The following is a 14267-nucleotide window of genomic DNA, read 5'->3' on the forward strand; positions in this document are numbered from 1 at the left end:
AAAGAATATATATCTATATATGTATATGTATAACTGAATCACTTTGCTGCACACTAGAAACACAACATTGTGAATCAACTATACTTAAATACAAATTTTAAAAAGTTAAAAAATAAAAAGTTATTAAAACAACTGGATATCCAAATGGAAATCTAGACATAGACCTTCCAGTCTTCACAAAAAATTATCTCAAAATAGATCACAGACCTAAGTGTAAAACACAAAACTATAAATCTTCTAAACAAGAACACAGGAGATAACTTAGATAATCTTGGGAAAGGTGATGCCTTTTTAGATATACCACACATGAGTCATGAAAGAAATAAGGAATAAGTTAAACTTTATTAAAATTCAAGACTTCTCCTCCATGAAAGAGAATGTTAAGATACCTAGAAAAGAAGACACAGACTGGCAGAATATATTTACAAAAGTTACATGTGATAAAAGAATATTATCCACAATATACAGAGAACTTCTAAAACTCAACAATGAGAAAACAAACAACCCTATTTAAATGGGCCAAAGGCCTTAACAGACTGCTCATCAAGGGAGATATACAGATGGGAAATAAGTTATCGGTAAAGATGCTCCACTTTATGTGTGATCGGGAAAATGCAAGTTAAAATGGCAATGAGAGACCACTGTGCACCCAACAGAAGGCCAAATCCATAACACTGACAAATCAAATGGTGACAAGGATGTGGTACAACAGGAGCTCTCATTCACTGCTGGTGGGAATGCAAAATGATATAGCCATTTTGCAAGATAGTTTGATGATTTCTTATAAAAACATTTTTACCATAAAATATTGCAGTTATGCTCCTTGGTATCTACCCAAAAGTGTCAAAAACTTTTGTTCACAACAAAACCTGCACACAGATTATTTATAGCTTCTTTATTTATTATTGCCAAAACTTAGAAGTAACAAGATGTCCTTCAATCGGTGAATGGATTCATAAACTGCGGTACATCCAGACAATGGAATATTATTCAGCAATATAAAAGAAAGGAGCTACCAAGCCATGACGGTACATGGAATGCATTTTACAAAGTGAAAGAAGCCAATATGAAAAGAAATATTTTTCATACGGTGTGATTCCAACTCTATGACATTCTGGAAAAGGCAAAAATACGGAGACAGTGAACAGATCAGTGGTTGCAAGGGTTTAGGGGAAGGGGAAAGACTAACAGGCAGTGTACAGATTTTTAAGGGCAGTGAAAAAATTCTGTATAATACTATAGTGATGGATGTATGTCATTATACATTTGTCCAAACCCATAGAATAAGCAACCTCAAGAGTGAACCCTAATGTAAATCATGAATTTGGGGTGATTATGTTGTGCCAGTGTAGGTTAACCAATTCTAACAAGTGTACCGCTCGGGTGGGTGACGTTGATAAAGGGGAAGTTATGCATGTGTCAGGGCAGGGGGCATATGTGACATCTCTGTCCCTTTCTCTTGATTTTGCTGTGAACCTAAAACTGCTCTAAAATATTGACTTAAAAAATTATGAGAACTTAATTTCTGTTTTCTAGGGTGAAATATCTTTTCTTTTCCTCTTGAGAATAATCCTCTCTTTGAACTGGAGAGGTTTACCTTTTGGTGATTTTTAAAGCTAGTCAAATATACAGAAAGTTACACACATTTTCTTGAGGATATCTCAATATCAGAAAAGCAATCTACATGCAGACACTTAAGACAAAGACAGCAAGCATTCTCTTTGGTAATGTGATTCTGATTTAGATTGCCCTCCGTTAGCGCTATTATTACTTCACTGTTTGTAGGGAAAGGATGTGCTTGTGAGTTTTCCCATGCAAGCATTTGCTCACAAAGTGCTGGAAACAGAAACTAAAGCGTGACTGCTTAACCCCAACCTCCTTGACTCCACGGGATGTTTTTAATGTGTAGCATTCTATACTTTGGGAATTCTGTATTGTGGAATTGCTCCAAAGAAAGCCTGGGGAGACCAATGCCTGAAGAGAATGCGTGTTCCCCATGAATCAGGCTGGGAGAGGTCAATCAAGGGCAGAAAAAGGCTACAGTCAACAATTCTATGTCTCTATACAAGTTTTTTTAGTTAAATGTGATTTTTTTAGTAGATAACTGGATAGTTTTACTATATTAGGTATTTTCAAGTTGTATCTGTTTATTAAGGTTATGGTAAGTATAGTTGGACTTGCTTTATGCATAAAATTAATGCATAAATAACATATTAACTTAGGTTCAGAAATTAATTTATAAAAATTAATGTATTTGTAATTTTAAGTTGTATTATTCTTCAAAGGTTCTAAAATCACTGTTCTTCTGTCCTTTGCCTTTTTCTCAAATGTAATCAAGGACCCAGTGGGAAGATACAGCTATGTATTTCCACCTCCAGGTAGAAAACTGAAGATATTTGTGTTGTCAGCAACTGGATAAAAAACAAGAAAAAACTGAAAAGAGAAAAACAAAATATACTTTAACTCCAGGCCTTGGTAGACTGTGACTTCAAAGTAATACCTTTTTTTTTTTCCACCTGATTTATTTTGGTGCAGAGGTTCATCCTATTTGACTTAGAGATGCTGGTCTTTTATTAGGTTTCCTTTTCCCAAGTGCCTCTGGCAATCCTGGGAGCGTCTGTGACACTCTCAGCACACAGGCTCTCAACATCTTTTCTGGTACTCACCCGTCATTTCGAATAACCGCCCTCTGACTCCAGACCCTGCGCCCCAGTGCTGAGTTCAGCTTCAATCCATATGTGTCTTAAGGCAGGGGCTGGCTCCCCCTCCTTCTTAACTTCACCTCAAGCATAAGGGGTCAAGCTCACCCCTCAGTCCTCTGAAGCACAACAGGGCTATGCAATGTTTAAAAATACTATTTTGAAAATGAGAGAAAGGGATTCATGACTCAGACAACCTAGATTTGACTGGGGTTGTTTTCAGAATCCACAATCCCAAACCAGCCGGCAAAAGGCTCCTGGCACCATCTCTTCTCTGAGATTTTGGCCTGCCTCATTGTGGTAGAAATCACCCTCCCTACCATCTCTCATCTCTTCCATTTCATAAAGTTCAGCTTGATTCCTGATAAACGGGCAACAAGAGCTTCCTAAGAGCACTGCTTCCCCGTGGGCTGGACGCCAGCTCCCTGAGGCCAGAGGGAAAGGAATAGCCTGCCTTTCCCTGTGACTCTCCCAGGAGACCTCGGTTTCTGCCCCCAAGTGACCTCTCCCAGCCTGATTCCTGGGGAACACGCATTCTCTTCAGGGAAAACGTCACCCTTTCTCAGGTACTGGTCTCCCCAGGCTCTCTTAGGAGCAATTCCGCACGACAGAATTCCCTGCGTATTTCCCAGAGTGTAGAATGCTACACATTGAAACCTTCCGTGGAGTCAGGGAGGTTGGGGTTAAGCAGTCATGCTTTAGTTTTTGTTTTCAGCACTTTGTGAGCAAGTGCTTGCATGGGAAAGCCCCAGACACACGCGTCCCCTACAAACAAGTGAAGGAAGAATAGCGCTAATGAAGAAATGAATTGTATCTTATTTAGGAGTGTGTAAATCTACATTAGACTGAAATTACTTTCAAAAATATTTAGCACTTATAAGACATCTCAATAGCAAGCAAAGAGGTTGTTTTCTTTGTCACCCAGTCCTTCCATTCCTAAAAGTTTCTCTGATCTCTCTTACCAGGAGCTGACATAATAATCTGCACTACTTCCCAGAAAGAAGTCAAAAAGAAATCTAGAAAAACTGTAATGTCATTTCAGGAATGTCTGTGAGACCAGCCAACACAGAGAAGAAAATGCTTGACTGCAGGGATGGAATGAAAATGATCCGGCTGGTTGTAAAACTGTAGAGAAGATTCTCTCATGAGGTAGGAGGTGGAGAATTTGATTTCCAGGTTCTCTTCTAGCTCTTAAGCTTCTATGACTTGGACAGTATTTTCCTCTGCTTCATCGCATATTACACTGGATTGGGTACGTTTGTTTGTTTAGTTCTTAATAAGACCGCCGTCTTTGCTGGGCACCTTTATTTCTTGTGCGTTTTTTTAGGCTTTTCTTTGCATTGACCAAACGCAAATACACCTACATAGATTCTGCCCACACATCACTAACATTCAGAAGAAGATAAATAAATAAGTCAACCATGCAGATGCTTTGTCCCACTTGACACTAAATATTCACAAGAGGGTGAGACTTTAAACATCCGTATTTTTAAAGGACACTGAGTTGTGGCGACTCTGCCGCGTACACGAAAGAGCATGCTATTCCTAGAGCCCGCCTGCTTTCAGACAATATGAACAACAGAGACAAAGGAGTCAACGGTGTGGGCTGGCGACTTTTTATTTTATTTTATTGTTTGGTATTTTATGGTTTACAAAGAATATTTCTATGTCTTAATTCATTGAATCACAGGACAGAATAGTAAAAGAGGTATTAATAATGGCATTTTATAGATGATAAAATTAGCCTTAGGAAGTTAAAACAGCCAGCCTGAGGTAACATAACTACTCAACGATAAAACAGAGCTGGTTAATAAGGAAGCAGAGACTTGAGTCCAATTCTTCTGGCTCCAAGATTTATTTCCCTTTAGCATTAGATACTGGTTTCAGCTCAGTACTTTTTTGGTAAATAGGTGTTAGAGTTTATAATTTAGTGTTCTTATGCCTCAAAAAAAACCCTGTCAGAATCTGATTATTATTAAACACAAGGAAAAAAATGATGATGTAATTAGAATATGACAGGATATATTTATGATTGCTTAGTTTAATACTATTTTCTGTACCTTTAAGCAAAGAAGAAATGCTGAATGGTGGTGCTTTCTGCTCAAAAAGTGGTCTGTTTCTTCCTCTGAATCGGCTCATCGTGCTTTCAGGGTCCTCACGGCTTTCAGCTGAGCTTTTATGTGTAAAGGTAGAAGCTTCTTGAGACAATTTCTGCTTGTGATTGATCAAGCATTTCCCCCTCCTCCTCAGCAGATTTGCCACTAGATCCGACAGGATCTTAAGGCAGGAGTCCTCTGTAGGTCTTACAGAGTGACAAGGGGCCTCCTGGAAGACACAAAATAATATTCATATTTTCCCCCATCCTTTGTTAGTCCAAATTTGAGGGACTAATATGTAAACTTTAAAAATATCAGTTAATGTGGCTGTTTCCATAAAATTAAGTTGAATTAGTTGTTTGTTATCGAGTATGTGAAAGAAATCATGCTGATTTTCGCCACCCTGTGTCAGCTGACTGTTAAGGTAAAACCTTTGGCATCACGTAGACATTATCATTGTCTACATGATGCCAAACGGCTTGTTGACTAAAGAAAAATGCGAAATGCAAACGAACTAGTCATATGATGTGTTGTAGCCACAAATTTAATTTTCCTGATGCTAGCTATTATGTATTTTGTTCCAAAGCAGAAAAAATTATATCATGCTTTATGATTTCTTTCTTATGGATATAAAATTAGGGATATTTTTCTTGCCTCTTTAAGTAGTCAGAACCTATTTGTTTAGGGAACGAATCTAAAATTAAGATGCCATGTTAAAGAATTTGAGTTAAAATGACCAATTCTTTATAAAATACATTGCACTGACCATAATAAATTAAAATTAGTAGGAACACAGTAAGTAAAAGGCACAAATACATACATTTTATTTATGATCATATAATGAATTAATGGTACAATTTTGGCTCAGACTATTTTTATCTATGAGTAAGAGAAGAAATAGATTTAAGTAACAAGAAAAGCAACATAATTAGATGTTTCTTTAGGAGTCACTAGAATGTATAAACACAATCAAAATGAATCACGGAGAAAAAGCTTAGCACAGTTATTGGGACTGTGGGGGACACCCTTGTTTCTCCAGTTGAAAGAAAAATGTTTATTAAACAATGTTCAAAAATACGTAACAGAGCAGAAGAGCTAAACCACACATTCTATAATTGCTTTAGGTGTCCCAGGAATGAAAGATTGATGAGGGCTCTGTTAGAGGGGTGGTGTTCCAGCTGAGCCTTAAAGCGAAGGTCACGTTTGAATTCATAGAGGTGAGAGAGGAAGACACTCCAAATGAGAAAGGCGTTGGGAGGGAAATCCCAAGGGTGAAAGTCAGCAAGGTGCACCTCTTCCTTTTGTTGGTGAAAATATTGCACAGGGTGCAGTGACCTAAATGGCTTGGAGATGGTTTTAGAAAATGTCTCGAATTCCCATTTCCTTTCTGATTTTGCTGCCCTTGTCCCTGACGCCTCGTTAGGAGCATTAGCAGTAGTGATGCTCATTAAACATTAACAAAAATAGTAACATCTCAGCTTCCGCCTTGTCATATTGTTTATCTAATTAGCATTTGTCATCTTCAGTGTCAACATAAGTCAATAAATAATGATCCTTAAATACAATTCTCCAAATCCATTACATACCTCTTGTATAGCAGTGACAAGAGAACATGGCCTTTTGGGATTCAGAGTAATTGTGTAATTCAGCCAGATTTAGGGGCAGAGGTAGAGGGAATAGGGCACAGGGCTGTTCCAAGTCGCACAGTGAACACCGGGCTTTATGCGCTAGTGAATGTTGGGAACTTTCTTTTCTCTAGATTTCTTGAGACAAAACTTTTTTTTTTTTTCAGCCAAGAACTAACGGGCAATTGATAACCCCCTATATATTTAAGCTGGTTGTGTGGGATATGCCAAGTGACATTCTATCTGTAGTCAGATAACATAATAGGCATTCAGAGTTTTACAGTCTAAGGAGAAAAACAAAAAAGTAAGAATCTCCAGATAGAGGAATGTTCATCAGGAAAACTGAGTGAGATCTGCTAGACAATTCCTCCTAAAAAAGTGTAATAGGTGAGAAAATTTGTAGGTGGTTCACAAAGGAAACTTTGATTTTAATAGTTACATATTGAATATCCAAAAGTGCATTAAAAAACATATGTGTGTGCGTGTGTATTTGCATAATTCACACAACAAACGACAACTTAATGTTGACGTTCTTAATATGTGGGTCTCAAACAAGTAACAACAGTGTCATCTGGGAACTTGTTAAAATGCGAATTACCAAGCCATACCCTAGACCTCTTCAATCAGAAACTTTGGGGTGAAGCCCAGGATTTTATTTAACGAGCCCTCTAGGTAATTCTAACATGTGCTGAAGTTTGAGAACCACAGATCTGATGGATATAACTGCTTAGGATAAGGGTAAATTAAAAAAAAATCAATTTAAAAGTAATTTACATAAATTTTGGTAGAGCATTATGTGAGTAAGAAAAATATCATAAAGGTAATATTTGAATTGCTAAAATTTAAATATAGTGCAATCCTGTGTAGAAATGTGAAAACTATGATTTAGCAAGAATTTACAATGGATGACAAATGAAAAAAGTGAAGACAACAGGAAAGAAAGAAGGAAGGAAGAAATTGGATCTAATGAAAACTATCCCGTATCCAGAGGACCATTTGGAAGACACACGAGCACAGATATTTGTAAGTGATAATTTGAGATTATTTTGCCTAATGTTGACTATCTGAAGCTTATCATTACAAATAGATCTGGTTGAAAACAGCAGAGCAGAAAGATCTCTGACTTTATGGCCCAAACACAGAAGCCATTCCCAGATGGCCTAAATTAATGGACAATTTTGTTTGTTAAAACACCAAATGTCTAAAAGCAAATTAGAGTCATTAGGATCAGAAAACCTCCTTTTAGTTGTTTGGATATTTGTTTATTTGTTTGTTTGTATTTGGCAGAAATCCAGTTTGGACATTCCTTGCGCCTCTGTCAATAATCAGGGAGGGAACTAGCACAACTCTCCAAGCACCAGACTGTCCTTCACAGAGAACGCCAACGACAGCTCTTCAGGCCCCGCGTACAAAGCAAATGTGAAATTCTGGATTTTTCTCTAGACTTAAATTTAATAGTACCTGAATTACCATTTTATCATAGAAGTGCCTATGGGTAAACAATAAGTTAAAATATTTTACAGAGCAATTTCTGTTCACAGAGACTATTAGCAGTGAGGAAGTGAGTATCTATCAAGACATTCGGGTCATATGTGAGACACTGTTGTTCTTTAAGACACCTGGAATGGCATCCCAGAATGAAAAAGGAGAAAAACGAGGTAGAGATTCTGGTCAAGAATTCTCCAAAGTTGATTGAAGCCAATGTAAGGGAGGAAAAATAATTATCCTTTCACTCTTCTGAGTTCTTAGAGGCTCCTGTAATAAAAGACAGATTAACAAGAGATAAAGAGAACTTTACTAACGTGAATACCGTATGTGTATATGGGAGATACTCAGGAAAAATGAGCAGCTCAAAGAGTTGGCTTTAGAATTTAGGATTAAATATCATCTGTATAGGGAAAGGGGAGAAAGGAAAGAGTAAGAAATTTTTAGGAAAGATGAATGGGTCCCTAGAAGAATAGCCAGGAGGTATAGTTTGTGACAAAGTTTGTCTGGGTGTGGTGTCAACTTGTGATCTCCTCTCCTGTGATAAGAGTCAATTTCCCTGGTTGATGAAACTCCCTGGGAAGGTATCTGTGACAGTGGATTTCCTTTGGGCACATCTGTCTTTAGGCAGACAAGGGGAATTCAGAGTAAGCCTCTCCCTGAATTTGCTTTTTTTCAAGTGTCTACAGCTCAAAATTAATTAAGATATCAAGAAGCAAAATTTGAGATAGCATATTCTGCTAACTGTCCTCAACAAGCAATATTTCCAAGAATCTCAAAGAACTGCAAGCAGGCTAAATACACCTGGGCACATCATAGCCACACTGCTGAAAACCAAAAGTGAATGAACAAAAAAATACCTCGAAGCAGTCAGAGAAGGGATGGTGACACATCCAAGGGCCAGCCACAGGGGAAAGATTACTGGATCTGGAACTGAAGTGCCGAGGGGAAGGAGTTATTCCTGGAGGGCAGTAAAGAGTTTTTGTTTTGTTGTTTTGATTTGTTTCAGAGCTTTGGGAGGAATTTACCAAGAGCAGCCTTCATGTACTAAAACGGCCCTGAGCTTTTCTCCATCACTGGAAGGTATTACGACTGGTGGTCCTTTCATCAGCACTAGTTGGAAGGCCAGATTATAGTGACCACAACAGCCATGAGAGAAAAACAAAGCTCGTAGCTACAGTAGATTTCTTATTATAAAGTAAGCAATCCAGAAGTCAACGACATGGCGCTCTGGCTGGTAAAGAAACAAAACAGCTTGTAACTGACTCTGTTATAACCAACAAAAATCTCTTTAAAAAGTAAAGGCAATAAAAATAATAATTCTCCAGATTAAAAACAAACACTGAGAGAATTTATCACCAGCACACCTGCACTGCAAGAAGGTTTAAAATAAATTTTACGGTCAGGAAGAATATGAGCCAGTTGGAAATCTGTCTCTACACAAAGGAGTGAATTAGCACCAGAAATGGTAAAAAGGTAAGTAAACATTTTTTAAAAACCCTATTTTCTCTTATTTTTAACCTCTTTCAAAGATCACTGACATTCTAAAACAAAGAGAAGGTAAAGGAATGTGGGGTTTATAACATACATAAAAGTAAAATATATGACAATAACAGTATAAATGGTCAGAGGTGGAAAATAAAGCATGCTGTTAGAAGGTTCTTACAGATGCAAAAAATGGTACACTGTTACTTAAAAGTAACTATGATCAGTGAAAGGTGCATATTATAAAATGCAGATCAACAATTAAGAAATGAAGCAGAGATGTATAGCTAATAAGCATATAGTGGAGACAAAATGAATTATAAAAATAACTCAATTAATTCAGAAAAGGATAGGAAAAAAAGAAAGAAAGAACAGAAGGGCTGCTAGACAGGAAATAGCAAGATAACAGATGTTAAGCCCAACTAAATCGGTAAGTCCAGGTAACGCAAATGGTCTAAATGCTGCCATTCAAGGGTAGAGATGGTCAAATTGGGTTTTAAAAAAAGACCCAAATATATGCCATCTTCAAGAAATTTATTTTAAATATAAAAAAACAGATAGGCTAAAAGTATGAAAAACATATACCAGGCAACACTAATCTAAAGAAAAATAAATATTAACAGAGATAAAGAATTTCACATTGTAAAAAAGGTCAATTAAATCAGAAAGACAGCAATCCCAACACAGTATTTGAAGCATGTCATGGCAGTTCTTCAAAGTACATGAGGCAAAAATGATAGAACAGCAAGGAGAAACAGACAAGTCCACGATTATAGCTGGAGATTTTTGACATTCCTCACTCAGACAGAACACACAGACAAAATTAAAAAAAGAAAAAACCCTACAGCAAAACCATGCTTTTACTTAATGGTAAAAACTGTTACCACCAGTCCCAGTCGGAGGTCATGGCCACTTCAATAAGTCAACAAAAAGAAAAAGCCATACTGAGTGTAAATATATATATGAAGTATTATTTTCTTCATTCACAGCTGACATGATTGTCCATATAGAAAGTCCTAAATATTTATTTGCTAAAAAGATGTTAAAACTAAGAAGTGGTAAGTTAGCAAAGTCATAAGATGTAAAGTCAAGGTAAAAAAGTAGTTGAATTTCTATATATTAGAGATTGAATAATTAGAAATGATAATTTAAAAACTGTACCATATATGACAGTATTAAAATATATGACATTCATATCAGTTTAACAAAACATATGTAAGATGTGTACACTGAAAATTACAAAACATTTCTGAATAATGAAGGTATGTCGTTGTTTGAAAGACTCAGTATTGTTAAGATATTGCTTCCTCCTAAATTGACTTACAGATCTAATGCAATGTTCCTCAAATTCAAATCAGGACTATTTTGTAGGAATTAACAAGTTTATTCTAAAATTTATATGGAGACACTAAAGATTTAGAATAATCAATGCAGTGTAGAAAAAGAAGAAAAAGTCTGGGCATTTATACTGCCTAAATTAAATACTTATAAAGTTACATTACCAAAGACAGTGTGGTCCTGGCATAAGGACAATCATATAGATCAATGGAACAGATAAAAGTTCAGAAATAGACTCACGTATAGCTTGTTAATTAACTTCAGACAAACTTGACAAGGTCATTCAATGGGAAAAGAATAATCTACTCAACAAACAGTGTTGGTAAAATTTGATATCTATACGAAAAAACAATGAGCTTTGACAATATAAAAAAATTGGTATTATGAACCATGGATCTGAACACAAGAACCAAAACTGTAAAACTAGAAGAAAACATAAGAGAAACTTTCTGCAACCCTGGGCTAGCCAATGATATCGTAAATAAAATATAACAAACATGAACTATGCAAGAAAAATATTAACAAATTTAACTTCAGAATAATTAAAATATTTTGCTGTTCAAAGACACTCTTAAGAAAATAAAACCCCATAAACTAGGGAAAACATTTTCAAAACACGCTCTGATAAAGGACTTATCTCCAGTTTATAAGGAAATTTTTACAATTCAATAATACGGCAATCAACCCCAACAAGGGCAGAAACTTTAAACCAAAATTTCATCAAAGAAGATACATGAGTAGGTGTAAGCACATAATAATGATGCTCAACATCATTAGTCATTAGGAAAACACAATTTTAAGCAGTAATCAGATACCAATACAAATGCATTAGAATAATTAAAATTTGAAAACAAAAAAGACTGAATATACCAAGGATTGGAGAAGTTGTGGGGCAACTGGAACTATGAAGGAGTTCTTTGCTGGTGAGGTTGCAGAATGGTACAACACTTTAGAAAACAGTTGGATGGTTTCTTATTAAATTAAACACACACACACACACAATCCAGCAAATCCACATCTACATGTTTCCTCAAGACAAATGAATGCACACAAAGACCTGTAGAAAAATGTTTCAGCAGCTTTGCTCATAATAGCCAACATCTGGAAACAACTCCGATATCTTGGCAACTGGTGAGTGGTAAACAAGTTGTGATGTAACCTTACAATGGAATATCTCTCAAAAATGAAAATAAATGCCCATGCTTATGTGTCAAACAGCATGAGTGGATATTGAAATCATTATGCTAATTGAAAGAAGCAGGTCACAAAAGATTTCTCATTGTATGATAAAAATTTTATATGAAAATTTTTAAGGGGAAAACTAAGAGAGAGGAAGAATCGTGAGTGACTGTCAAGGGCCAGGTGTAGTTGAAGATGATGACTGAAAGGCTGCATTAGGGAAGTCTGGGGGATAATGCAAATGTTTTTTATCTTGACTGTGATGGTGGGTATATGACCGTTACAGTAACAAACGCCCACTGAATCATGCAATTGAAAAGAACGAATTTCACTTTATGTAAAGTATACCTCATAAAAATTAGAATAACTCACATAAAAATTAAATATTTCCAATTCTCAAAAACTCAATTATCTATTAATATTTGCCCAACATTCTTGAAAAGCAAAAACTGGCAGAAGCTAAGTAACTACCCTCTGTGGGTACCGTCTCCAGTTTGCCACAGTCTCCAGCAGCTCTTATTGCTCTCCAAATTGAGGGCAAATGTCGGAGACTTATGCATCTTTACCCACATATTTATCTAAAGTGAAACATTGAAAGGCTGAGATGGCTTTGTGTTTTTCTTTATGGAAATGAACTTCACTCATATGTGTTTAGTCTGTACCCTGCTTCCTTTACTCATTTAGTGTTTGGCCCTGTGGGTATTTGAACGTACTGGCCCTGACATAAATAAACTATAGAGTAAAACATCTAGCTTATGAATTACATTTTATTTTTCTCTGAAAGACTCCATCAGATCATCTTCAGACACATCTTTAAGGCTGCTCAGTTCTGTTTTGTAGAAGAAAAAGTTACTATTCAGGCTTGGGTTGATCCTTACTACACAAAAAAAATTTTTCCAAGTCAAACTAATTCATTGTGATTACTGTGATTATTCAATCTCTATGCCTTTTTAAGATCTTCTCAGACTCTACCGACCTACTTTTGCTCATTTCCATCCCAGCCCACAGGCAGAATAAATGACTCTTTGTTTATTGGACCCCATAGATTCTTTTTTTTTTAATGATTATCTTGATTTCTATTTCCCTAAGTAGGTATGTGTTTGCCTCCCTTGCCATATAATGAGGTTCTTGAATCAGGGACCATTTATTATTTACCTCTGCAAGGTAGGACCCAGTAGAGTGATTGGAACAGAACAGAAACATACTCTAGGAGACAAACATTCTTTTAGGGATCTTAGAGGGCTGATTCAAGTAGAAGGACCATCTCTTAATTATGCTCGGCTCTTGTTTGGAACCTCCATATTTTTGTTTTTGTATTTGCTTTTGTTTTTAATGTTGGAAGCATGGGCCTCTGTTTTTGATTCTAGACACTCAAGATTTCCATATTCATTTGAGAATGGAGACACAACTCACTACTGTATTTAAATGACATGCATTTCTATGTGTCTTTGAGCCTAAGAATTTCCAGGACTATTTTTAAGTCACCCTTGACTCCACAGTGGGAGGAACTGGCATATCACATAGGTCATTTCATAGCCATGGACATAAGCTTGTGCAGGCGCCACTGAGTGTACGCCAGGCCTTCTGTAGGAACCGTGTGATCTACACATCTTGTTCATCTTTTTTCCTCTCTTCTCTTTTTCTCCCAATCATTTACCTTCTTCTCCCCTGCTTCTTCCATCTTCCTATTAAAAGGATAAGAAGAAAGGTAAAGTATGAAATAGGAGAAGGAATATGAAAGAGAAGAAAGAATAATTAAATGCAAGAAAATAATGTAGAGAGTTAGAATCTGGAAACAGGATGATACATGTTTCAAGGAAAGAGTGAAATCCAAATAAGATTGTTAAACGCTCCATCTGTGAGCATAAAAGTTAGCCAGAGAGTGGGAGTGAGATCAGAAGTATCTGGGTCTTTGGAGTCTTAACTATCCATGCAATGATGCACAAAGTAAATTAAAATATTTTATTAGACAGACATTGTTAAATGTCATCTAAAGTCATTTGCCCTGAAAATGTTTTCTTCCTACTAACAGTATAAGTCATACAATTTCAATCTAAAGTCTAGAAAAAAACTTCCAAGTTCTAAAGATTTTCAGAGAACCTCAACCATCTTCAGTTCTATTAAGAATGTTGCACATTTTTGGAACTGATTCAGAGAACAGTTAAGCACCATCTGTGTGCCATCTACAGTAGAAAAAAAGTATCTTTAAACTATTTATATTCTGAGACTTTTTTATTCTTGTTGGACAAAGTAGAATCAGTTCTGGTTTCTGGTTTCGGGAAGCAGCTCGGGCTTACTCAACTTATACGCAAAGAATTGTTTGAGAAAAGTAACAACTGTGAGAAAAGCTTTGCTGAGGA

The sequence above is a fragment of the Camelus bactrianus genome, chromosome 25 (genome assembly GCF_048773025.1).
Source record: "Camelus bactrianus isolate YW-2024 breed Bactrian camel chromosome 25, ASM4877302v1, whole genome shotgun sequence".
NCBI classification, from domain to species: Eukaryota; Metazoa; Chordata; class Mammalia; order Artiodactyla; family Camelidae; genus Camelus; species Camelus bactrianus.